We start from the raw sequence: 27470 nt of genomic DNA on the forward strand, positions 1-27470 counted from the left end.
AATTAAAGCAAAACTCTCCCTGCTAAGACATACCCTGAAGAATGGATTATTCGTTCTAAGAAAACGTTTTTCTTCAGAATCTTTGTGAGTCCTTTGAAACAAGAGTCAGACTCATTCCTTCATTTGTAAACACCTTGCTGGGTGCCAGATTCTAGGCTGCGTGTAAAGAATGGAGAGACAGAAACTACAGTGCACAGTGAACTTTGAAACCATGCCAGTAGCAAGTGACTGCCCTCTGTGGATAGAGCCAGCACTTCATATTCCCCCATTAAGGGGCCTGGCTGACAACTGAGTTCACCTCTAGCATCTCCCAGTTACTCCAGCCTCTTTCTGTTTTACACCTCATGCTCACCTGCCAAAGGCCATTGTATGTCTCTGTTAATCCAGATTATTCTAATGGCTCCGTGCTACACTTCTGGCAGTTCTCAATTCAAATGTGATTTTGTCCTTAGGAATTCACCTGGAACATTGTACCTAAAAGCACTCTCCTGAACATTCCTGACTGTTTGTTTTTCATAGCCTCCCCAGAACGTGGCATAGCACATAATTACTTGTTTTTTCCTCTGTATCTCAGCAGAATGAAGAGTCTCAGTGTGTGTAGTGACTCACGGGACACCTAGCACATGGAAGATGCTCAAGAACATGTGTTGAGTGGGTAAGTACAGCCTGGTGTGTGGCTTATCATCCACTGGACACAGCCTGAAACCATAACCGTGGGTCATGGAGACCGATGACTCTAAAGAAGAGAACGAACAGCCCTGGCCGGTTACCGCAGTTAGAGTCATCTGAAAGCAACAAGGTTGCGGATTCTATCACAGGTGGGGCACAGAGTGTACAGAAAAAGAAATTCTGGAAAACACAGAGTATTGTGGTAGAGATAACGATTACAGCCACTTTAAGAATTGTGGGTGCATAGTGTATTGTGGGAATTAGAGAAGTATGGTGAAGATAGGAGGTCCTGGGATGAACAGAGAGAGATAACTAAGTAAGCATGGCCTGGTGTTCAAAAAGGGCCTTTAGTTATATTCTTGGTAAGCAGGGGCAGAGAGCTGTGGGGAGGAGCCTCAGAGTGCAGTCAAGCATTACAGGAAGAGCGGTTACCTTGCTCCCTGCGAAATAAACAAATTACAAGTTTTATATATTTTTGTTAATTTGGCAGTGGGAACAGAAAAGTGTGTACTGGGGAGGAGGAGGGAGGGAAGGCGAGGACAGTAGGGAGAAGCCAGGTCCCTCCTCATGAGAGGAACATCCTCACTTACTGAGCATTTTGGGAACTCTTTTTTAGGTTGGAACTCAGTGTGTTGTTGGGCAAGTTATATACCAGGGGTTCTTTTTTCAATTTTGATTTATAACGTTTTCTTTAAGTACTCCCTGTGCACTTCTCCATCCACGCCTTTGGCTTTGCTCCCTGCCATTCTCCAGGAAGGTGTCCAGGACCTCTGGTGACCTTTACACCATCCTTGGCATTTTTGTCCAAGTCTCTTTTATGTATTCCATGCTTTCTCCCACCGCGACCCAGCACATAGCTGTACCTCTGGCTTCCCCTTATCCAATCACGACTCCTCTCCCATGGCTGATGCCCTTCCGAGTGTGCTCACGGCACCGCTTGTCCAAGGGCCCTGCCCACAAGTGACCTGTTCCACAGGTCTCACCTGCTGAGAGCCCATCTCCTCGTACATCCCAGACTTTCCTCTCATCCTGTCTTCTGTGTCCCATTTCCTCCACTTTCTCTTCAGCTTTTGAATTCACAAGAGTAATGGATCCTATGTTCTGTCACATGCGTTTTTGTGATATCTTCAAAAAACCCACGTCTTTGGAAGGCACCTGACTTCCTGCCAAATACTTCCCTGACCATGTAAACTTCTTCTTTTCTTACCTTAGATGTCCGAAGGTCTTCCGCAGAACAAACAACGGATACAAGGACAAGAGCCACCTCCTCCCAGAGTCCCACCAGCGCTTTGTGCTTGTGAGGCCGCAACTCGTTTTCTCTGCCCTTGTGGTTTCTGTCCCTTGCATGTTGCGCAACCTTCATACCTTTTCTGTCCATGCAGAGGACAATGAGAGACCCTGTTGGTTAGGTTTGCTGTCCTTACAAGTGAGACATGTGCTTTTAGTTTTTAAACTAGGACTTGTTTTGATGACTGTGGACAGTCCCTGCTCTTTGCAAAGTAGTCACCCATTTGGGGCGTGAATATTTGGTGGAGGCAGGCATGCTCAGCAGTTGGTCACCATTGGCTGGAACCAGGTTTGAGGGTGGCTCACAGGTGACCTGCTTCTTCTTTACAAGTTTAGTGTTGATGTAAGATTGTCTTTTATTCCACATAATTTTGACCAGCTGCCAGTTGGGATGATGGTTTGTTGGGTTTCCCTTTAGCTGGGAGTAACATCTTTTTATTGTTTGTTATTTCTAACGTAAGGCAGTCAGGGTGTATTTTATCCAGTGAGACAGAGAGGTGTCCTAGCAGTAAGCTCTCCATGGCGCAGGTCTCTCTCATTCTCTCTCTCTCTCATTCTCCTTCCCTCTCTCTCTCTCTCATTCTCTCTCATTCTCCCTCTCATTCTCTCTCATTCTCCCTCCCCCTCTCTCTCATTCTCCCTCCCCCTCTCTCTCATTCTCCCTCCCTCTCTCTCTCTCATTCTCCCTCTCTCATTCTCCCTCCCCCTCTCTCTCATTCTCCCTCCCTCTCTCTCTCTCATTCTCTCTATTTCTCCCTCTCTCATTCTCCCTCCCTCTCTCATTCTCCCTCTCTCTCTCTCATTCTCCTTTTCTCTCTCTCTCTCATTCTCCCTCTCTCTCCCTCTCTCTCTCTTTCTCTCTCTTTCATTCTCCCTCTCTCTCTCTCATTCTCCCTCTCTCATTCTCCCTCCCCCTCTCTCTCATTCTCCCTCCCTCTCTCTCTCTCATTCTCTCTATTTCTCCCTCTCTCATTCTCCCTCCCTCTCTCATTCTCCCTCTCTCTCTCTCATTCTCCTTTTCTCTCTCTCTCTCATTCTCCCTCTCTCTCCCTCTCTCTCTCTTTCTCTCTCTTTCATTCTCCCTCTCTCTCTCTCTCATTCTCCCTCTCTCTCCCTCATTCTCTCTCTCTCTCTCATTCTCCCTCTCTCTCTCATTATCCCTCTCTCTCTCATTCTCCCTCTCCCCCCTCTCTCATTCTCCCTCTCTCTTTGTGATGCAGTTCTCTCCTTCCATCTCTCTCTTTCTCCCCCACTTTTGTGCAGGATGGATGTTTCTGAAGACACATCCTTTCTCACTGAGGGGTAGTTATTCTCAGGTACTTCCCACAATTGTCCTGGCATCTAAGCAGTTTTCTCAGCCTCGTTGCTCTTGACATTGGGAGCCGGAACATTCTGTGTGAGGGGTGGCGTCTTGTTCACACTAGGGTGTGAGCAGTGTCTCTTGTCTACACCCACCAGATAAATTTTAACAGTCTCACCTTTCCCAGTGGTGACAACCAGAACATTCTCCAGGCATTGCCAGAGTTCCCTGGAATGGCACAGTCCCCCTCTCCTGGTAATGGAAGTAATTTGATATCAGACAGCACTTTTTCTATAGAATATGGTGCCAGAGTTCTGAGTTTGTGACGCATCCAGTGTGGTGTTGGTCCCGCGCTGAGCATAGCCATTACACATCTGTCCTGCACCAATGCTGCCCCCACCAGCCCCTGCCCAACGTGCCCACTGCCCAGCCGACCGCAGATGCCCTGGGTACTGCCGTGAGTTTTGTGCCATCCTCCCCACCTGTCTGCCTGTGGTGCAAACATTCCTTGAGGGGCCAAAGGGCTAATGACTGCCCCGTGGCTCTCTCCTCAGGACGGCACGGTCTTTGACGGCCGCCCCATAGATTCTGTTCCCTCATCAACACAGTGATGCCCGCCATGGTGCAGACGCAGCAGCAGGCCTCCCGGGAGAAGCTCGTTCAGCAACAGGCCAGCAATGCGGCAGCAGTGGCAGCAGCGATGACAGCAACAACAATGGCAGCCATGGGGACCACGGGGACCTTGGTGACCTAAGAGAACACAGCAGCTGTTTCCCAGCCCAACCCGACTAAGACGGAAGAGGCCAAGGTGGAAAGGGAGAACAGAACCCACGCGATAAGTGAGTGTGGCCTCTCGGGCCTGGGAGGGCTTACAGTGGTTTCTCACAGCATCTTAGTGCCAAAGGCTCCCCTGGGTCTGTCCACTGCTTGTGTCAACGTGTGTCATGCACACGGGAATGTATGCAGGTGTAGGGGTGCATAAACATTGTGTGTGTTTGTGTCCCAAGGAAACAAGGATGTGTGAATGTGGGGGTAGAGGTTGGCAGGCATTCTGAGTGCATGGGGACATCCAACCTCCAAAGCTACCCAGATGAAGAGGTGACCCCTTAGAAGGCTGCTTGAGATAAAACGCCTCATTCCCTCAGGCAAACAGAGACCTGGGGACTGTGTGCAGGTGACCATGAGCTATTGTCCCCTTTGCCTCTTCTACTGCTGGTGGCTGTCAGACATTGCCTGGCACTTACGTATAAGGAGTAACTAATGCTATCCCTCTGTCAAATTCATAATAATTATAACACACAGTGGGGGAGTTCGCAAAGTAGGTCTACAGTTGTTCATATACAACAAATAATAATACAATTAATTAATAATACAAGAATAAACTTCCACAACAGTAGACCTCTTTGGCCCCACCCTGTATTTAAATAAATGTAATGTATTTACTAAATTACCCAATGACAGTTTGGTTGTATAATTATCAGAGGTGATGTTCTATTAAATAAAACATGTTTGTAAGACTCAGGTGCCTGGACAATGACGTTCCCCTGTTTCCTATGACAGATAATCACTTGAAAGTGGTGAAGATAGATGGTGACATGGAGATACCATCCAGCAAGGACACGGTCCTCCAAGGACATGAGTTTGAAGTGCTTATTTGTGCCTGAAAACCCATCAGTGACATCCTGGTTTCCGGGTTAGTGCATCAGTGTGGGGCGCTCCAGGCGCGGTGCTCTGTGCTGCTCTCTCTTGTCCAGATTGCCAGCTGCAGAGCACGTGCTCCATGGCCTGCCTGGGCATAGTCCTGGGTGTGCGGACCACGGTGGGGAGCCCGCGTGCATGGCCCACCTACGAGTGCCGCCAATAGTGGTCAGATAGTTCAGAAGACCTGGGGCCATGCTGTTTTCTCTCTGGGGTGGGGACTAATGCTGACGTTTAAAGTGACACGGTGCAGCAGAAATGGGGAGGAGAAAACTCAATGAGGAAATAAATGTAGCATGCGTGGGTTTGGGTTTATGGCTGGTCTCTCCCCTCAGGTCTCCTATGTCCCCACGCCAGAGCAGACTGCCTTGGGCCACAGTCTGGCCTCTGCCCTGTGGGCTGCAGCCTCGGGTTACAAACAGAGAAAGGAGAAAATAAAAACAGGGGGTGAAAGGAAGATTGAGTATTGTGTGCTACTCTCTGGAGACTCCGCGGCTCAGATATGGATCCTCAGTGAGAACAGAAGCAAGGTCTCCACTCAGCTCGTGCTGCAACACTGTATCCGGGAAGGGGGACAGGACGGCCCCAGTAACGTGACCTCGCAGGATTCGAACATAAGCACAGGCTGGCTCCCTGACCGCAAACAGGGGAACACAGGGACTGCCGTGAGGGGCCCCGGGTGGCGCGCATCATAAGGGCTCTGTTGCTGAGTGCTCAAGAAGTTGCGTCAGCAGGGTTATGTGTGTACACATGGTACATGCCTTCTTTCTAACTTGTTTTGATTTTTCTCTATGAGTGTTTCTGCCTTTTCCATCATTTCCTCACAAACTCTTTTCTCCTCGCAGACACATTGTCCAAAGCTCAGAAAACTAGCCTCGTTGTAACTTTTCCTATGGTATTTATTTTTTTAAGTGAGAGCAGGGGGAGAGTGTTAGACAGACTCCCACATATGCCCCAACCGGAACCCCTGTGGCAACCCCTGTCTGGGGCTGATGCTCCAATTAGCTGAGCTATTTTTAGTGCCTGAGGTTGACAGACCAACCAGGCTATCCTCAGCACCCAGGGCCACACTTGAATCAGTTAAGCCACTGGCTTTGCTATAAGATACCAAAAAGCTGAAAATTAATATTGGTATTCTGGGAGGAAAAGTCAGGCTTTCCTGTCAGGCCCTGTCCCACCCCTCTTTTGGGAGGGAAGGGAGAAGAATGTAGAAGTTTATGGCTTGCAAGAACAATGGGTCATTTAGTTTTAAATCTAAAATAAAGGTTAACCTAGAAACTTCTCTTTCAATAGGAGGCAGAATTTACATACCACCTTACATTGACTGTAGTTCCTCCCCCTCCCTGGAATCCTGAAAGTGAAATACCTCTAAGATAGTAAGGGAAGATGAACCCTAAAAGATTTGTAAACATCTTTGATTGTGTTAACTTGAAAGTCTTAATGTATCCCCTAAACAAATGTCAGTTTGTGCCATAATATCATGCTCTCCCCCGCCTGTGTGTGATCAAGGGTATATAAGCAGCCCCTGAACTATTTTTGAGGACTGCACAATTTGGGTCTGAAGCTCCCTGTCAGCCATATGTGGCTGGCATATTTAATAAATTTCCTCCTTTAATAAAACTCTTCAAAATTCATCTGGACTTGGTGTCTCTATGAAAACCCATGGAATTGTGGACTGGGTACTTTACAACAGCTTCAAGAGGAGAATAGAGAGAATAAAGGGGGAGGGAGGGGAGAAGAAGCAGATGGTAGCTTCTACTGTGTGCCTTGACCGGAAATCACACCCAGGATGTCCATAGATCAAGCCGACACTCTATCTACTAAGCCAACCACCAAGTGCCTACCGACATTTTAATTTAAATGGTGCACACAAAAACTACAGAGAGTTTCCAGGATACGAACAAGAGAGCTTAAGTGGCTTTGATTCAAAGTTGAAATTGTATGTTCATTGGAACAGGTGCATTTATGTATTAAATGCAACTTAAATGGCTGTATTAACATAGTACTTATTTTTACTTTTCTGTGCCAATGAATACTTACACCTTTTCAAACATACAGAACCTATCTCTTTGGTAACCCAGGGACTGCCTGGAGTCAAATGAAGTTTAATAAGTTTTATTTATTTATTTATTTTTATTTTTTTCATTTTTCTGAAGCTGGAAACAGGGAGAGACAGTCAGACAGACTCCCGCATGCGCCCAACCGGGATCCACCCGGCACGCCCACCAGGGGGCGACGCTCTGCCCACCAGGGGGCGATGCTCTGCCCATCCTGGGCGTCGCCATGCTGCGACCCTCCTGGGTGTCGCCATATTGCGACCAGAGCCACTCCAGCGCCCGGGGCAGAGGCCACAGAGCCATCCCCAGCGCCCGGGCCATCTTTTGCTCCAATGGAGCCTTGGCTGCGGGAGGGGAAGAGAGAGACAGAGAGGAAGGCGCGGCGGAGGGGTGGAGAAGCAAATGGGCGCTTCTCCTATGTGTCCTGGCCGGGAATCAAACCCGGGTCCTCCGCACGCTAGGCCGACGCTCTACCGCTGAGCCAACCGGCCAGGGCCTTAATAAGTTTTATATTGTTGTTTTTGTTTGTTTGTTTTAATTCAGTGACAGGAACAGAGGCAGAGACACACCCACATGTGCCCCAACCAGGATACACCCAGCAAGCCCCCTTGGGGGCGATACTCTGCCTATTGGGCAATTTGCTCAATTGTTCAGCAATCAAGCTCTTCTCAGTGTCTGAGGTGGAGGCTATGGGGCCAACCTCAATTCTCAGAACCAACTCCCTCTAATTGAGCCATGGCTGTGGGAAAAAAAGGAAGAGAGATAGGAAAGGAGGGTGAGGGTTAGAGAAGCAGAGGGATTTTTCTCTTGTTTGCCCTGACCAGGAATCAAGCCCAAGTCTTCCACATGCTAGGTTCATGCTCTATGACTGATCCCACTGGCCAGGGCTGGAGTTGATAAATCTTAACAGGGCACCCATTATTGGTGGAAGAATATTCTAGTCATGGGGTAAAAGGTTGTCTGTGGTGGGTGTGAAGCTGCCTTTACTAAGCCTTGTCTGTTGGCGGTCTCTTTTTAACCCACAGAGTGATAGGACATTGTTGGAGATGGAGTCCTATGATGATTTTGCAAGAATAAGGACAAAAGATGTTAAGCCTGGCTTTCCTTGTGTTGGGGTCCAAGGTCTCTGGAGCGGGAATGTGGAGTGGAATGAGTGTGGCATGCACCAAAAACCAGATTTCAGATTTGGAATCAGCGATGCAGAAATATATGGAAAAAATTCTAAAACCTCATGCAACAGAAAATGAAAATAAAATTGTTCCCCAGTGATGTCTGAGACATTCTTTGATGCATAAAGCATCCTCTTCTTTGACTTTTTAAGTCTAATTAAAGATAAACAGTCAATGATTGTCTTCCATGATGATAATGTAAAGATAATAAGATAGTATCCAAGTCCAATAAATGCAGAATTTCTACGCAAGGTATTTTCATCCCAGTATTTTCATCTGGAGATTACTATTTACATATTTCAGATTGGTTGCAAGTCTATTCAATATATTTGATTTGTTGTTGCTGTCATTCAGTTTTCAACCTTAGGATTGTTCATCCTGTATTATCTTCTCTTATTATAGCTAATAAGAGTCCGATCCAAATTGGAGTTTAAAATTGAGGCACATTCCAATTGACCTCAGCATTTTTGATTTGAGGTTGATGCTGTGGCCCTAAAAGTCTTTACCTAAACACTGTATATGATTCTTGAGCAGCTCCATTTTCTTTGCATAGAAAGGTATTACATTAATCACTGTCTCTTATATGTAGTTTTATGTCTTACATTTTATAAGGCATTAACTATAATATTACTCAGCTATTTAATTTGGCACAATGTTCTCTTAATCCAATGCTACATTTTTCCCCCAGTATTTTTAATTTCTCTTATTTTGTGATTGTTTAGAGCCTAATTGAGAACCTTGGTCATTTAGACAGGAAATGCTTACTGGAAAGTCAGGCCCCTGAAGCTACTAGACTCAAGAATTTAAGTCACATTTGCAATATGTTTTGAATTCTCTATCTCTCCACCTTCCAGGGCACCGTAACTCTCAGAAGGCCAGGATGTCCCTGTGTGGCATCCCTGACAGGTGATCGTCCTTCCTCTTCCTGAGCATCCACAGAGACGGAAAGCCCGGCCTTCCGAGCATCCACAGAGACAGAGCCCCGGCCTTCCGAGCATCCACAGAGACGGAAGCCCCGGCCTTCCGAGCATCCACAGAGACAGAGCCCCCGGCCTCCCGAGCATCCACAGAGACAGAAGCCCCTGCCTTCCGAGCCCGGCACCAAAAGACTGGGTGCTACACACGTGGACAAGTGGGTGTGACATTGATGGGCTGAGTGTGTGATAAGAACAGGAAATTATGCTTAAAGACTGGGATTTCCAAGGGTACAATTAGAACAATAGAACTGTTCTGTATATTCACAAGGATTTGGGCCACACATGTATAGGAGGTGGAATTTGAACAGAGCCTAACAAGGTAACTAGGGTTCAGGAACACTTGGAGATGGGATCCTCCCTGGTGGATAAGTCTCCTGACTGGACTCAGGTTTTGCAGGTGATAGCAGAAAGAGTTGGGGAAGAAAGATGCCAAACAATGCATACTGAAAAAAACAAGCAGACCCTGAATGGTCAGTAATTGCCATTAAAATGGGGGGAGGGGAAAGGGAAAAGTTGCCAATGTAGGTACTTTTAAAGTGATTTCATGTTTCTCAGTCATGTTTCCTATATCAGGATTATTGCTGTGAGTCTCTTTCCTGAATGTTCTCCTATATTAACTCCAAGAACTACAAGCTTTCCCAAGAAAAACCAGGTGTAGCACTACCAGAAAAAAGTCATGACACACCTTTCTTACATAGACTTGGAAGCAAAACAGTTGATTAGTGAGAGTTGATTAACTCAGAAGTTCTATGAACTCAGCCCCCAGGGGAATAAAACACTAAAAACAAACAAGTGAATGAACAAACAACAAGAAAACCAAAACCCCCTACTCCTACAGAAAGATAGACTTATCTTAGTTTCACAAGGCAGTGAGCATTTTTAAAGACTACATTGTTTGGGGTGGTGGAGGGGAAGAGAATCACAGAGCGATAGAAAGGCTCCAAGTTTTGTTCTAAATATCATTTTGAAAATAAAGTTGGTCAGTTATGTAATCTGTGCCCCAAAAGGTGCTGGTTTGCATGATGTCCAATCCGTGATGCACGATACTCAGATCTTGGACCAAGTCTGACTGGGACATTGTTTTGCTTCTATCCTTCAAGTTCATCTTCTGCAAAAACTGGGGCTGTCTTTGCTGTTTTCTCTAACACTTGATTCAAGTGCCCAGGTGTTGTCTCCTATAAAGAAGCCTTACATGTGTTTTAACCATAGATGAGTAGATATTATTTAAACTGTACTATGTCAAGGCTAGGGTACCTGCATCTGCCTGAAGTCAAATTTCTGAGGCATCTGACCACCCTCAGCCTACATTTAATTTTGGTGAGAACTGTGTGTACCATCTGTAGAAGAGTCAGTAATGCTTTCCAAATATTTGGTGCACTCCCTTACTCTTCCTAGCCTCTTTGCAGAGGGAGTGAAACCATGTATCTAGTGTTGGTCAGTAAAAAGAAAGATATGTGTTTCTTTAATCAGAAGTGATTTAAAAAAGCGTGAGCTTTTTGCACACTCTTGCTCTGCTGCAAACAACTAAAAACCATGATGGAGGAAGCCTGCCTTTCTTAGTCACCATGGGAAGGGAAAGTTGCATAAGGGCACTGGATGTCCTTATTAGATTCTAAGTAAACAAAGAAAACTGCTATCATGCTAAGCTACTGAGATTTGGGAGTTATAATTTGTTAGAATAGTCCAGCTTAACCAAATTGGTAAACCACTCAACCAGAAGACTATTATGCAGGACCTGAAAGCCCAAGAGGGTCATGATTTAGACCTCTTTGTGTCTTTTTCAATTTCTAGTTTTTGTTTAGTCCAGCCCATTGGGAGATATTCTGGTTACTAAAGGTTTGATAAGAACATTGGATAATTTTGTTCCTACAATGAAATTTTTGGCTTATGTATTAGTTTCAGTTATTAATGTGATCTTATTACCTTGAAGCAGAATTGACTATCAGAAAAGCAAGAAATTGAATTTTTGAGGAAGTTGCAGAGCAATTAACTAGATAATGAAAATGGAGCTACATGACTGAAACATTGCAGAGGCTTCCCTTGTCTGCAGAGATGGCTGACCTGCTTTTATTTGAAGTAAAAAAAAAAACTGGACATTAAACAGAACCCTTCCCCATCCTTCTACTCCTTTTGGTGGTGATAAGGGTTTGCTTTAGTAGTTGGGATCTCCTTCCCGTGGAATGAGGATGCTGTCTGTCTCTTTGAGGAGTCGGGCCATGCAGCTATCCCATCCTCCCTCTGCCTCTAACACCCACAACAGCATCTTTGGTTCCTTGCATCCATCTGTTCCAATCTGGATTGTTTAGTCGTGTCCCTACCTGCAGTAAGCTCCTTGAGAGCAAATGATGTCTTCCACTGTGTTTGTTGCCTCTATTACAGTGCCAGGCACATGGTATGCACCCCAAATATTGACTGAATCAATGGTGAGTACAATTACACCTTGAGCCAGCCTTTCTTTTTTTCTTTTTAATGTCATGCATGGTTTTATAAAGGAGGAAAGGAAATATCTATCCCAATACCCAGAGTCATTTTTTTTTACCATTTATTTACTGATTCAATGACACATAAACCAAAACAGCTCTCATATTTGCTTCCTTCAATAAAGAACGGATATTCCATTCACAGGAATTAATTTGACCAAAAGCACTTTGAAGTGAGTCTTAGAGGACAAATTCTTAATAACAACCATATTATATGTAATAATATATATATATATATTATTTCTTAAGTGCCAGAAATTTTTCTTAGCCCCTTATTAGAATGATCTCATTTAATCTTCACAACATCTCTGTGGTACAGGTGCTACTGTTTTCTCCTGTTCTAGATCGGAACATTTGTGTAGAAAGGCTATGGCATTCACTTTGGGTCACCCAGGATATAAGCCTGGGCACTTAGGTTCTAGAATCAGTGCTTCTGACACAGGAAAGCTTATGGACAGAAGGTGTCTCTCAAATATTCTTGGAATTGAGATCGTCCTTAAATTCCTTTGTAAACATTGCTGCCAAAACACTGTCATGTTTCTCCTTTCATACTTTCAGAGACAAACAACCCACTATTTCATAAAGTAGGCCATCCTCTGACAAAGTCCAGATTTTTGAAAAGCTTTTCCTAATATTTAACTAAGGCCTTTACTCTCCATGTTCTTATTTCTTCCCTTGGGCGCATGACACAATTCCTGCAGCTTACAGTCCTTGTGACACAGGCCACCACCTACCATGAACCTCCTGAGTGTCCTCTTCAGGGCTCACATCCCTGGCTTCTTGGCGGCGGTGCGTTTAAGACCTGGTTTCATGTGTGTTCATCCTGGCCTCTGTCTTCTGAAGGTATTCCATGTTCTGCAAAGGTTGTCTTTCGACTTCAAGCTTTTCTTGAATTAAACCTCTCAATTGAGCCACAGAAATTATGATATTTTGTCCACTCCCTTTAAAGTACTTTACCTTTGGCTTTGGTAATAATATCTAAATATATTTCTTTTACTTGCTAACATAATACAATAGTTGGGCCCTTTTAGGCTTCAAAAAGCAAAGATCAACTCAGACTTGGACATAAACATTTGTAGCAAGGCTCACTGGGGTAATGAGAGAGTCATAGGCCATGCTGAGGTGCCACCGCAGCTCTGGGCACCACAGGAATGTCGGATGTGTCCCGTCAGCAGGGGCCTGAGCTCCCTCTCTGCTGCCTAGTCAGCACGGGGGCTCAGCAAGTCCTTGACTTGGCATGTGCTGCTCCTGCCTTCTGGCTGTTTGATACTCATTTCTCTTCTACCCCTGGCTTCCATTGCTTCTTCCTGCTCATTCTCTGTGTATTTTGTCAGCTTCACATTTAGATCAGAAAATGTGCAGGCTACTCTCTCCTTAGATTTTAAAGTAAATGCCATAGGAAGTTCTAAGGTAAATATAAGTAAGTCTAGATGAAGTTCAGATCCTCCCCACCCTCCACCCCCAATGATTACTTTAATGCTTTACACAATTAAAAAAAATTCAATTCTTTTCAAAACAATTTTTGTTGGCACTCTGGTAATTAGATATGAACTTTATCTGCCTACTCAGTGAGCAAGATTTTTTCTATTCTCTCTACCAACTTTTAATTCTTGTTTTAAATGCTAGGCTCTCACACTGTCCAAGCAATGAGATCTGAATAGTTCAATTAGGTCACAGTTGTGCCTGTTTGGCAGAGTCCCTGAGCCAGGTTGCTTTTCAGTCAGGCATATCTACTCAGTCCAACCAGCTGTAAGCAAGGTGGCAGGGTTCTGTGGTACCAAATAGCTGACTGGATGGCTGGCATCCCAGCAGGGGCGATGGGGCTGGCAGACAGATTGCGTTGCTGTTCACACTTATATCTATACAAACCACTGGAGCGCTTGCTTACTGCCACATGCTACAGCACGATTAAATCTTTCACTTTGAAATGTGATAACACTCAGTGAAGTCCAAAATAACCCACGCTGCTAATCTTTCCAGGGGACACTGATCTTTATAGACCAAGGTACCAGCGAGCCATATGACCCTGGCCAGACAATTTTATGGTTTGCAGGTGGCAGGGAACAGGATAAGTCGCCTGGCTCTCCACCTACAAGAGACCTGCTTCCTCCTTTTGGCTCAACCTGAGTGTGGGAAACCTACCATCTGGGAACATTGGGAAGGTGCTGGAACTTTTACAACTCTCTGTTCATTAAGAATCTCAATGATATAGGTTTAGATGAGTCTATTTTTGCTTTAATCTTATCATTGTTTTCCCAAGGAGGTGAGATTTGTTTGTAGAAATCACCCATGAATTCTCCAAGTGAAAATAGACCTGGAAACACAGACAGGTTCCGGAAAGCCATCTGCCAGACCCCAGTCTACCCTGATGTCATCTCATGCTTGTCGGGGCATCCCTTTGGTGGCTGTCCTAAACTCTTCTCTGCTTGGCCCTGGAGCTTTCCCTTCTCGCTCTGTGCCTGAGATAGCCGAGGTTTGTCGCAGGGCAGCCTGTGGCGGGTAGCTTGTTTCCAGGGATGTGAGCTGGCTGGAGGACTGGGGAGAGAAAAGGGGCTGTTTTATTTCCATGTGCAGGAGTAATTGTATGGCAAGGCGACACCCTGGGCATCTCCCCAGCAGCAGCAGATTACTGCTTGCAGAGTATAGCCTCTCCTCTCCTCCCCAATTACCTTTTCCTAGTGAAGCACAGAGCTTCACATTTAATAAAATTAAATCACGCATTACTCATTTTTATATTGAAAATGCCCTTGAGTTTAAATTGTGGATTCACATGGCTCTTAAAGAGAGCCCCTGAGGGGCTCCAAGTGCTGCCAGCTGGCATGGGACCCGAGACAGCAAGGCTGCCTCAGAGGGATGACAGGTCCGGAGGGTCCCTTCTCTTTCCTCTACAGCAGAAACCAGCCACACACGTTCCAACTTAAGGTCTTCCTCACCTTCCCGCACTTAGTTTTCGTGTTTGGTTGCATTCCCTGCAGCGTTGACTCAGTGATCTCAATATGCCTTTTGGACACCTGGACCCCAATTATGGGACACATAGCAGGACGCTGGTGTTCAGTCAGGTTATTCAGGTCTGTAGAACCTTGCGCTCAGAGACACGTGATCTGGGGTTTGGAGAAGACAGGAGAAGCTAGGTCTATATAAAAGCCTCTGAGGCCCTGGCTGGTTGGCTCAGTGGTAGAGCGTTGGCCTTGCATGTGGGAGTTCTGGGTTTGATTCCCGGCCATGGCACACAGGAGAAGCGCCTATCTGCTTCTCCACCCCTCCCTCTCTCCTTCCTCTCTGTCTCTCTCTTCCCCTCCCACAGTCAACGCTCCATAGGAGGAGGGTTGTCCCGGGCGCTGAGGATGGCTCTGTGGTCTCTGCCTCAGGCGCTAGAATGGCTCTGGTTGCAACAAAGCAACGCCCCAGATGGGCAGAGCATCACTCCCTGATGGGCATGCTGGGTGGATCCCAGTCGGGCGCATGCAGGAGTCTGTCTGACTGACTCCCCGTTTCCAACTTCAGAAAAAAAATAAATAAAAGCCTCTGAGAAGGTGGGGGCAGATGGGAAGACATGCACAGAAGAAGAAGACAGACTCTATAGAAATTAAGTGCAGACAATTTGCTCCTCAGAGTAACCAGGGCTCTTTCGAGCTAGGAATGAGTCTCAGCTCTGCAGCCCATTCCTAGAACCTAAATGAAAGTGAGACTCTCTCTCAGGCTCCTCTGATTGAGTGGTTGTTCAGACTGTCTCACTTTCCCTTCACTTCTGCTGGATATGTCTGTCCACTCACCCACATGCCCACCCAACCAGCAAAAATGGGTCTTTTACGACATGCTGATTCCATGGCACAGATGTGAAAAGTTGAATGAAACAGGAGCTATTGTCTAGGATGAAGCTCCCACTTGTGGCTGGTCTTCTGAATCCTCTCAGGAGCTTTTAAAAATTCAGTGTCTGAGGTTCCAGCCCAAACCAATTCTGAATTTTCAGGTATGAGGCAGATTTTGAAATGTTTGCTTTAAAAGATCCACGGGTGATTCTGATGTTCAGTCAGTTTAAGAACCACTTACCGGGAGGCAGCCGCAGTCAGGAGGTGACAGATAAGCTGACAGATAAATTACAATGCTATTGGAACTCTTGAACAAAGTTCTTTGGAATCTTAGTCCACTCTAATGGAGAGGGGAAAGGTCACCAGAGGAGCGGGTTCTTGAAAGATGAGTAGTTTTTCAAACAAGATATTGGTGCAAAGAGATTCTAACCCCTACAAACAGCACTCATAAAAGCTTGGAGGTGTTTAGGGAATGATGGGGAGCTCAGTTTTCAGAGAATAGGGTGCTTCTGGGATACACATGCAATGAGTCAGATATTGAGGCCCATAAGAGATAGCTCATGTCTCAGGGGAAAGTCAATGGCTTGTGTTTGGAGATTCTATAAGATGCCCCAGAAGGTTGTTCAAGAGAAATATGAAATATGCTTGACAGCCAGGAAATCTGTCTCACTGGAGACATAGTTTTGGGCACCAAAGCACATGGTTAGCGAGGATGCTGTCGAGCATCTGTGCAGCAGCCTGGGGACAGCTGTGAGAGTAGCAGGGGGCTCAGGTCTGGGCCCAGCGGTAGCCCCGAGAACCCCAGGCCTCTGAAACTCCAGAGGGAACCCAGGAGCCTTCTTCAGACACAGCTTTTAGAGGATTCTCATGTCCAGATCATCCTTTTGAGGATGACTCTGAAGTGGCTGCAAGTTTTAGGGGGAGATACCTTTTTAATGACACCTTCTGCTATCTCTAGCTGGCCAGGGCCAAGAATGTGGCGAGGCTACTGACTGAGTGCCTCTACCCAGCCATTTGTGCAGGAAAGAGCTGGTGCCAGGGCACAATATTACTCACTCATTTATTTTGCAAATACTTATTGAGCACTGGCTGTGTGCAAGCACTGTGCTCTGCTTGATAAATATGAGATTCAGTAAGACACAACTCCCTGATATGAGTGTCTTACCAACAAAATGTCCTATGGTTGAATAAATCCAAATGAGCAAAGAAAATTAGAATAATCTATATTATTTTCTTTTTCTTTTTTTTACTTACTCTATTCAACAAAGAGTTTTATTTTATTTTTATTTTATTTTTTACAGAGACAGAGAGAGAGAGTCAGAGAGAGGGACAGATAAGGACAGACAGATAGGAACAGAGAGAGATGAGAAGCATCAATCATCAGTTTTTTGTTGTGACACCTCAGTTCATTGATTGCTTTCTCATATGTGCCTTGACCGTGGGTCTTCAGCAGACCAAGTAACCCCTTGTTTGAGCCAGTGACCTTGGGTCCAAGCTGGTGAGCTCAAACCAGATGAGCCCGCGCTCAAACTGGCAACTTTGGGGTCTCAAACCTGGGTCCTCTGCATCCCCGTACAATGCTCTATCCACTGCGCCACCACCCGATCAGGCAACAAAGGGTTTTAATGTTGAATTTAGGATGTAAGTTATTCCCCAAGAGAACTCTACTTGAGAACTGATTGAATAAAGTCCCTAGTTCTGAATTATCTTTTTGGATAACAAAAGCTTTTGGTGAATAATAATAATAATAAATAAAGATGTACTAAAAGATACCTAGTGTTAAAAGAGAAAAAAGAAATCTCTCAGACTTTTTAAATGGTGTGTTAAGTCTCCATACAAAAATCCTTTAGCTTCATGCTGTTTTTAGTCAATTTCACAGTGGGGAAGAGAGAAAGGCTGAAGGCTTAAGGAAACAAATTCAAAGTAGGTAGCAATTGCTGAAAACATTCTCTCAGAAGGAAAGCTTTGAGAGCTAAGCCCTCAAAAAAAAAAAAAAGCTAAGCATATAGAAATAGAAAGCTAATAGAGGTGTAGGTGCATGTATGGTGGTGGCGGTGGTGGCAGTGATGTGGTGGTGGTGATGGTGGTGGTGGCAGTGATGTGGTGGTGATGGTGGTGGTGGTGGTGCCAGCTGTGGTGGTGATGGTGGCGGTGGTGGTGATAGTGGTGGCAGTGGTGGTGGCGGTGTTGGAGGTTATGTGCTGGTGGTGATGGTGGTGGTGGTGGCAGTGATGTGGTGGCGGCGGTGGTGGTGATGGCGGTGGTAGTGGTGATGGTGGTGGCGGTGGTAGTGGTGATGGTGGTGGCGGTGGTGGTGGCGGTTATGTGCTGGTGGTGATGGTGGTGGTGGTGACAGTGGTGGTGATGTGGTGGTGGTGGTCATGAAGGAGGTGGTGGTGGTAATGGTGGTGGTGGTGGGGTTGCCAGGTGATGGTGGTGGCAAGTACAACTCCTAGGGAGGGTTGTGAGGATGCTGTTTGAAAAAATAAATGAAACTTTAAGCAACCAAATAAGCTTACAGAGTGCAAACATTGCTATTATATTTCTAGAATAGCGCATTGCTCAGAGTCAGCACTCTCATGTGCTGCCTCAAGATAAGAGCAAGATCCATTGAGCAAGGGATCCTTGGCCCAGCTCTGTCACTACTCAGTACCTATGCATATTTACTGAATGAACACTTTCATGCATTTTATTAATATTAGAATTAACAAATGCTATAAGGCAATGGAGGTCCTGGCAGTATGACCACTGTCCCAGAGAGTAGGTGATTACCATAAAACCCAGGAGGCACTTAATTAAATTATTCTATATTTTATATTTCAAGGAGAGACTGGTCTCCTCTCTCTCCTTGAAATATAAAAATAAACAAGTAAGAGTCCAAAAATTGAACCCAGATAAATGTTCATCATTTTATTTCTTCCACTCAGCGTCTTGCAGAGTGACCTAGTGCCCTTCACATTGGCCCTCACAGGGTAAGCGTGTCTGTGAGGAAGAGTGTGTGTGAGTGACTGGATGAACATAGGTATGACTGTGCGTACAGTAGAATGTGACTTGCACATAACTGTGTGTTAGTATATGTGATTTCATGAGTCTGTGTGTGGATGTATGTATGAGTGTGTGATCATGAGTGTGAGTATAAGTGCACGTCAGTGCATGAACATGCATGTGAGGGTGTGAGACTGTGCAAATGTGTATGTACTTAGGTGCAGATACAAGCTGAGATATTTATTTATTTTTTGAAAACATGTCAAACTTTTGTGGCTCTGGGTTCTGACACACATCTATTTTAAGTGCTCTTCACATGGGAAATTGTATTCATGTTGACAGCACAGTTTTCAGAATAATGGTTTTAATAGGTTGAAAGCATGTCAGTGGTATTTAGAGATGTTTGACGATGCCAGGAAAATATTTGCCTTCATTTCTTAACTGCTTCAAGCTTTGGTATAAGTACTAAGCCTGTGATAAAGGCCAAGATTTCACTTTCAAATGTAGAAAGGCTTTCTTGATAGGAAAGAGAATCCGTTTTATTCTTGCCTTCCTCCATTTCAAATTTTATACTGCAGCAAAAATGACTTTTTAGAAGTCATTCTGAAGCATTCAAAGAATATTTTCAAAAATACCTTGTTGAGTAAAACAGGAGAGCACTGGGGACCACTGTGAAATAGAGATATTGTGTCCTGGAAAAAGGGCAGCTGTCACTCAATCCCAGAGATTTTGTTTTCTGAAAAAACATGGGGGAAGGTCTTATTATTTTTTAAAAGAAACTGGAAATCTGTTAAAAAAACAGTAAAAGTATTGCAAATTTTAAATGATGGCAACTAATTTAATCAAAATGCATAATAGGTAGCTCAGTTGGTTAGAACATTGTCCTGATACATCAAGGTTGTGGGTTCTATCCCTGGTCAGGGCACATACAAGAATCAGCTAATGAATGCATAAATAAGTGGAACAACAAATCGATGTCTCTTTCTCTTCCTCTCGTGCTCTTTTTCCCTTCCTTTCCCTCTAAAAAGCAATAAATAAAAAAATAGTTTTAAAAATGCATACTGGCTGAACTCAAACAAAGCCTGGTTGGTATTTGGACCAATAGTCTACCACTTCTGAGAAAGTGCTATGCTAATATTAGATGTTACGATGATGGATGTGATGAATGTCACTTCAAGATTTTCTGTACAATGGTCTAAAATAACTGTGCACTTCAGTAATCTAAAAAAGGATAACCTCATCCCATTCTCCCAAAGTGCAGCTCACTTCTCCAAGGTGGCCTTTGCTGACTGCCATGAGTAGGTGGTGGCATTGAATTCCTGAAGCAGTAGTCACTGTGCAGTAAGCCACCAGACCAGCATGCCCTTCTTTAGATGGTGGCAGGAACGACGTGTTCTCTCCATTTGCATATCACTGTTCTTCAACCCAGAGGTAGGATTCACGGGGGAAAGAATGGGAAACAAATGGACTAGTACCAAGTAGTATTGTACTGAGAAAAAAAAACAGGGTGAATATCATGGTTGTATTCAAATCCATTTATTTTTATCAAATGATTTTAAAATCCAGTCTGTTTCATTTATTTTCAGTCCAGTGAACCCTCTGCTATGAAATGATTTTGTAAACAACTCTCAGGCATAAAGGCTTTTTGTTAGGCTTCATAAACAGCCAGCAATTCTCTGAGAAGTTTTGCCCTCTGAATCAATTTATGTGACAATGGTAGCAGAATTGCTTAGGTGATACGCAGAGAAAGACAGGTGAGGCAGTGGTCCAGATGGGATTTTATACAATGCGAGCACCAAGACCATCCACCAAATGGCTTCTAGTACTTCTGCTTTCCCAGGTCCTTCTTTGTCATCCTGGAGTCTGTCCCGCTAGAAGTGGGAGCAAACCTCTTTTTTCCTGAATGTATTTGCTTTCATATGAACTTCTTTAAGTGGCAAAGAGGTGGAAGGCTGCTTCCAGGCGTTCTCTCTTCTCATTTTTATTTGTCTATCACCTGTTTCTCTCCCTCCCCTTTATAACACGTGCACATGTGTACCCACACACACTCACTTACTCAAGCACACTCACTCCAGCATTCACAAATTAGTAGATTCTCATTTCCCCTCCAGACCAGTACTGGGAAGGACTGTCTCGTCACTGCTAGTAATGGCTTGGGGAGGGGGAAAAAGAAAGAAAAGATAACACTTCCTCATCCAAAATTACAATTCCCTTTTAAAAAATGTTTATTTACTTATGTATTTATTTTAATTTTATTTAGAAAATTAAATTTAAGCGGGTGACATTGATTAATAAGAGTATAAGCCAAGCAGAGAAAGAAAAATATCATATAACCTCACTCATTTGAGGAATCCAAGGAACAATGAGAACTGAGAAATGAAATTGAGACAGAGGAGGAATCAAAGGGACCAGAGGAAAAGAGGACAGAGGGAAAGGGGGTGACAGGATGGGATAAAACTGAAGGGAAGAGGGGAGGGCGCTGTAGGGAGGGGGGCAAGGGAGATGTTGAGGTGAATATGGGGCAGGGGGATGGGATGCATTTGGGGTGACCCTAAAATCTATGTAAACACAATTAATTAAATTAATTAATTAATTTTAAATAAACAAACAAAAATGTATATAGGTTTCAGGTAAACATTTCTATAGCATTTGAACTGTTGATTATGTTGTATACCCATCACCCAAAGTCAGATCACCAAATTACAATTCTTAATCAGATTTAAAGTTAATCTTTTAGAATCGTTCTGTTTTACTTAACAATAATTTTCACAAGGAGAAATGTGTTTGGCTATGTTTTTAACTCTAAGTGTCTATACTGGCACTTTATACTAGTTGGCTTGTTCACTCATTCAGTTAATAGTTCTTGAACCTCTTCAATGGAACAGTCAGGTACTGTTCCTATAATGGGAGCAGAACAACAAAAGACAGAAACACCCACCTTTCTGGTGGATGTAAGTGAATTAGAATAAGAACAGTGAGGTTGTCATTAGGGGGCAAATTATCATTGTGTAGGTGTTAAGAGCAAACATCCATGACTAACATGATTTGCATTTTATGTGCACTAATGTTATTTTCAGGAACAAACACAGTTTCTTATTTTAAAAAAATCACAGTTTTAAACAATGGGGAAGGGCAAAGACAGGTGAGCAAAGACTGAGAACGCATTCTCATATCTACTGTTTACTAGTTTCAAAAGAGAAACTGAAGCATATTAACAATTTGAAGAGTTTGAACAAAAATCTATTAGAATCAGGCAGCACACAATCCTGCAGATATCAAGGAGCTCCAAAAAGCTATACAATATAAAAGGCTTTTATAAAAAAAAAAAAAAAAAAAAAAAAAAAGGCTTTTATAGGCAGAAGGTAGTAGGAACAAGGAAAAAAAACAGAGTGGATATTTCTTCTATTTAGGGGATGGCAGGGGTCTTTGAGGCAGATTGCCTAACTAGTGCTGACCAAGCAATTCCTGATTGACTGGTTTAAGCTTCCACATCTGGAAGATTCAAAAGACTGAAATTACATCTCATTTTGCTCAAGGGACTCCATTTTGGGCTTGCTGTCTTGTTAGTAACAGTAAGCTCTCTGCCTTTGGAAGGTCCCTTTATACCCTCTCAGTACCCTCATTTGTAAAATGGGTCAGTAGCTAATCACAAGATAGAATTTAGATGATGTACTCTCAGACAAAAACATTTTGTCCACTAGAAATTGCTACAGAGAATGTTATTATTATATTTGGAAGGAGCTGGGGAGAGTTGGAGAAGGAGGGGAGGCAAGGAGAGACCGAATGAGATGGCCCAGGGAGGGCAGTTGCCATGAATGGCAGCCCTTGATCTCTTGGTACCTGGATGACACTATAGCAGAGGGATCCTCTCTGGGGAGGTGATGTCCTCACCGCTCTGTAATATATGAGTGAATTTGATTAAGTTTCAGCTCTGAAAAGGCACTTAGGAGGACCAGTCTGTTGTCTAAGCTCATTAACTAGCCATGAAAGACTGGCAAGTCACAGCAGTATTCTGGGGCTCCAAATTTGAAGCAGTTCTCAGGGAAACAGCCTCTGGAAACAGACTATTAGCACGTTGGAGGCAGGAAGTAGGAGTGAACCTATCTGTCTGGAGTAAGAGGCTGCCTTCTGCTCAAGACACTGGGAACAGGAAATCTACTTGGCCTTCCTTCTGGGGTGGGAAGTTTCAGTGTAGTGTAATTTTATATGCTTTTAAAAAGAGCGGAGAAATAAAGAATGTGCTTTCATGAAGATAACAGACTATAAAATCAGAGAGTGGCAAGGAGTCCTAGACACCACTTAATCCAAGTGCCAAGCTCCACATTCTATATATAGGTGAGGAAGCAGGCTCCAATAATGTGCCCAGTCTTACCCACACCTATAAGAGCTGGCTTGTTCTTCAACTGTCCCCACACCCACTGTGACTGCCAGTATAATCTGTAATTAGTGTGTATCATTTATTCATAAAGTGGAATTCATATATGTCTGTTTATTAAAAAAGACTACAAGTTTTCTCATAATATTGAAGGCTTGCTGTACTAGCTCCATGAACTGTTGATCCGTGTGTGTTCATGTGCGTGTATGTGTGTGTGCGTGCATTCATATTTGTGGGTTTTGTTCACCCAGTTGCAGTCCCAGTTTAGGGAACAGAGCAGACAGTCACTTTGCCTTATCACAATCTTACTTCTAGTTGACTTCGTTTCATTCATTCTTAAATTTCAAATTTTTTTTTTTTTTTGTATTTTTCCGAAGCTGGAAACGGGGAGAGACAGACAGACTCCCGCATGCACCTGATCAGGATCCACCCGGCACGCCTACCAGGGGTGAAGCTCTGCCCACCAGGGGGCAATGCTCTGCCCCTCCGGGGCGTCACTCTGCCGCAACCACAGCCACTCCAGCGCCTGGGTCATCTTTGCTCCAATGGAACCTTGGCTGCAGGAGGGGAAGAGAGAGACAGAGAGGAAGGAGAGGGGGAGGGGTGGAGAAGCAGATGGGCGCTTCTCCTGTGTGCCCTGGCCGGGAATCAAACCCGGGTCCCCTGCATGCCAGGCCGACGCTCTACCGCTGAGCCAACTGGCCAGGGCCAAATTTCAATTTTAAACTTGCCCTGGAGGCCACTCCTGTTTGTGATTTTCCTGGGGTGTGTGTGGCAGGGAGAGGGTGGGGAGTGTGGTCTGTCTTTTATAAGCCTCCATGTTTCTTCTAAGCCAAGCCCTTCTGGTGCTTTGGAGAGAGTGAGAAACAGTCAAAGAGCAAAGGTGTCAGGCCTTCCCTGGGCAGGTTGTAGTTCCCTCCTTCTTGCTCTCTTGCTGACACAGGCTGCCTGCGAGGTTCTCCCTGTGGCCCACAGGGGTCCAGGTATCTCTCCTGCAGGCACTGTGGCTGCAGGTCTCCCAACACAGCGCTCTTGCCTTGGCCTTCGTAACTACACCCCTCTGCCCCTCTACTGACTGCTGCTCATAGCCCCACCTGCTGAGTTCCCTACCTGGCTCGCAGACATTGGGTGAAGAATTGCCTAGGCAGTATGAGCTCAGACACCATCTGGCACTTTGCCATAACTATCTGGGGAATATGGGCCCCTCATTCTTGTTCCCGTCTCATTCCAGACCTCACATCCCTTGTCCTCTTCTAGGGGCAGATCAGCAAGGTGGGGCTAAGCAGACACTGGCCAGGGAATGAGCTGCTCTCCCTCATTCTTGCAGACACCTCATCATAATGAGAGTCTCTTGGGGCTCCTTACTTGACGTTGGGGACAGTAAGCATTGCCTGTCTCCCCAAAGGGAAAGTGTGGCTTCTCTCTATAGATGCTGTTCTCCTCCACATGGCAGACTCTTTCCCTCTTCCTCTATAATCTGAGTGGGGTGTGGTATGCCCCTGAATGTCAGGTTGGTTCTGGGCACTCCGTGTAAGCCTGCGACCCCACCACTAGCTCCAGCTGCAAGCAGATGTTGTCAGCTCTCTGAACTAAGAAGGAGTCTTTAGTGGCTTTGTTCTTGGCTCTAGGCCTTTGCCACAATTCTAGGACACCAAGAAAAATCCCACTTGACATTCTGTAACACAGCCAATGTGCTCTGTGAGCCAAGCGCTCAAATCATGACCCCTGGTGGTTCAAGCAGAGAAATACAGTCCAGAATCTCACTGAGATTGCTAGCATACACTGTAGTTCAAAGGTATAGATTTTAGTTTTAATGAGCAAATATATCCAGTTTTATTTAAACTTTATATTACTGTATAAAGAGCTAAATTTTTCTTTAAAAAGTTGTGGTTTTTTTTGTATTTTTCTGAAGCCAGAAACGAGGAGGCAGTCAGACAGACTCCCGTATGCGCTTGACCGGGATCCACCCGGCATGCCCACCAGGGAGCAATGCTCTGCCATCTGGGGCATTGCTCTGTTGCAAGCAGAGCCATTCTAACGCCTGAGGCAGAGGCCACAGAGCCATCCTCAGCGCCCGGGCAAACTTTGCTCCAATGGAGCCTTGGCTGCAGGAGGGGAAGAGAGAGACAGAGAGGAAGGAGAGGGGGAGGAGTGGAGAAGCAGATGGGCACTTCTCCTGTGTGCACTGGCCGGGAATTGAACCCAGGACTCTTGCACACCAAGCCGGCCAGGGCCTGTTTTTATGTTTTAAATCCTGAAGAAAAATGTTCAGAAACAAGATTTTTAGCATAACTTTACAGTGGTTCCTTGAGATACGAACAGACCAACATATGAATTTTTTAAGATATGAGCTGCAACTCTGTCTGTATTTTTGTTAGAGATCTGAGCAAATTTCCGAGATATGAGTTGTGATTTGGGAAGTGGCCGCTAGTTGGCACGCTGGAGCACAGGTCCAGTGTGTGCAGTTTGATATATGAATTGACTGACTTATGAGCTTGGTTATAGAACAAATTAAATTTGTATCTCAAGGTACCACTGTAATTAGTTTGTTGTGAATGGCAAACTGGTAATGCAACATTTATTTGATTACTTTAATTACTTATTCAAAAACTTTGTAGCTTTGAAAACTGAGCCTTCTTTGCCTGAGGTCATCCAGCTGGATCCATCAGTGGCTAGGGAGGGCCAGATTCTAAGCCCTGGCCAGAAAGCTCCACACCACACTGGGCCTCACAGATGCACTACTGTACATCATGAAGCTCCCCCAAATTATCCTGATCCCCAACCCCCTAATTTGGTGGTTTAACTGTATGGTAAGTGTACCCCAGACTGTGCTTGAGTGTAACAGACCTCTACAGTAAGCACAAGGCACCAGGTGGCATTCTTTAAAGTTTATGTAATAGTACACTAATTATTTTGGTGCAAAACTATCTGGAACATGTAAATCAATTGTTAAAATACTCCTTTTTTAAAAAATGTAAAATTTCTGAAATGATGCAGGAATAAACATGCTGGTTCCATTGCATTTCTATAGGAAATATACTTGCTTTTAGAGTTGGTGAAAAAGTGAAGTACAAGCCCTGCCCGGTTGGCTCGGCAGTAGAGCGTCGGCCTAGCGTGCGGAGGACCCAGGTTCGATTCCCAGCCAGGGCACACAGGAGAAGCACCCATTTGCTTCTCCACCCCTCCACCGTGCCTTCCTCTCTGTCTCTCTCTTCCCCTCCCGCAGCCAAGGCTCCATTGGAGCAAAGATGGCCCGGGCGCTGGGGATGGCTCTGTGACCTCTGCCCCAAGCACTAGAGTGGCTCTGGTCGCAACATGGCGATGCGCAGGATGGGCTGAGCATCGCCCCCTGGTGGGCAGAGCGTCGCCCCCTGGTGGGCGTGCCGGGTGGATCCCGGTCGGGCGCATGCGTGAGTCTGTCTGACTGTCTCTCCCTGTTTCCAGCTTCAGGAAAAAAAAAAAAAAAAAAAAAAAAAGAAAAAGTGAAGTACAATATTCATAGATGGAGGGGAGACAGTTCCAACCTTCTAACACACAGGGTTTGACCAGGGGACCACTTTATATTTGTCCTTTGTTAGGGAACCTGTTGGGACAGACACCCACATGTGTGTTTAATGGCTAAACAGTTTTTAAAAATGTTTTGATATCTAGTTTACTAACTTGTAGCAGACATATAAACAAATTCTTTATTGGATTATGGTGGTAGGGGATAGTCAAAAAAATTGATTAGAGAAAACAATTTTCATAACTGCATCTTCATGGAATATGAGCAATAATTGCGTTAAGATTTTTCTGCAAAAAGGAAAACATAGAAGGAGTTTATACATTTATCAGACATACGAGAGATCCAGAGATGTCTGGTTTTGCTGTGAATGAGGAACAAGGAGCCTAGATAGACGCTGGAGAGCCAATTCTTTAGGGACAGTGTGACTGGCCATATTGGGGTTTTTAAGTTCCAGAACTACAGGAGTAATTGCTTTAATGCCCCACTCTATGATGTCCCTAGATCATTCTTCCCTGGAAAGAGACTTGGCCAGTGGGGGGCTTGCATAGACTTACTTTCAGGATGTCTCCCTTTGCTTTGCTTGGTTTATACATCGAACTCCATGGTGATCGATTCATTTCATTGTTTCATGTATGTGTGTTTGTCAGGAATGGACTTCTGCAGCCACCACCCTGTGTGTCTTCTACAGAAAGACAAGAATGCTGCTTTCCACAGGGTAAGGCCTGCTCCTTCAAAGGAGACCTGTCTTAATCTGCTCAGGCTGCCGTAATGAAACACCACAGCCCGAGTGGCTGGAACAGCAGAAATTGCTTTCTTACAATTCTGGTCGAAGAAGTCTGCAGTGGCTGAATGATTGTGTCACTCCAAATTTATATGTTTAAATCCAAATCCTAATGCGATGGCATTTGGAGGTGGGGCCTTTTGGAGGTAATTAGGACATGATGGTGGAGGCCTCAGGTGTGGGATTAGAGTCCTTATAAGAGACCAGAGAACTAGCTAGCTCCGGCCCCATCATAAGGACACAATAAGAAGTAAGCAAGCTGCAACCAACCTGGAAGAGAATCTTTATTTAACCTGGTGGCCCACTGATCTCAGCCTTCTAGCCCCCAGAGATAAATTTCTGTGTTGTATAAGACACTCCGTCTATGGCACTTTGTTA

The 27470-nt window shown here is 44.8% G+C and overlaps 1 long non-coding RNA gene across 1 annotated transcript; it reads left to right on the forward strand.

The window, feature by feature from the left end:
* Nucleotides 1–575: 575 nt before the first annotated feature.
* On the forward strand, nucleotides 576–10091 carry LOC136308756 (uncharacterized). The gene is made up of 5 exons (XR_010726172.1): nucleotides 576–655; nucleotides 1882–1966; nucleotides 3811–4095; nucleotides 4817–4949; nucleotides 9035–10091. It is a non-coding gene; the product is annotated as an uncharacterized lncRNA (long non-coding RNA).
* The last annotated feature ends 17379 nt before the right edge of the window (nucleotides 10092–27470 follow it).

The sequence above is a fragment of the Saccopteryx bilineata genome, chromosome 6 (assembly GCF_036850765.1).
Source record: "Saccopteryx bilineata isolate mSacBil1 chromosome 6, mSacBil1_pri_phased_curated, whole genome shotgun sequence".
NCBI lineage: Eukaryota > Metazoa > Chordata > Mammalia > Chiroptera > Emballonuridae > Saccopteryx > Saccopteryx bilineata.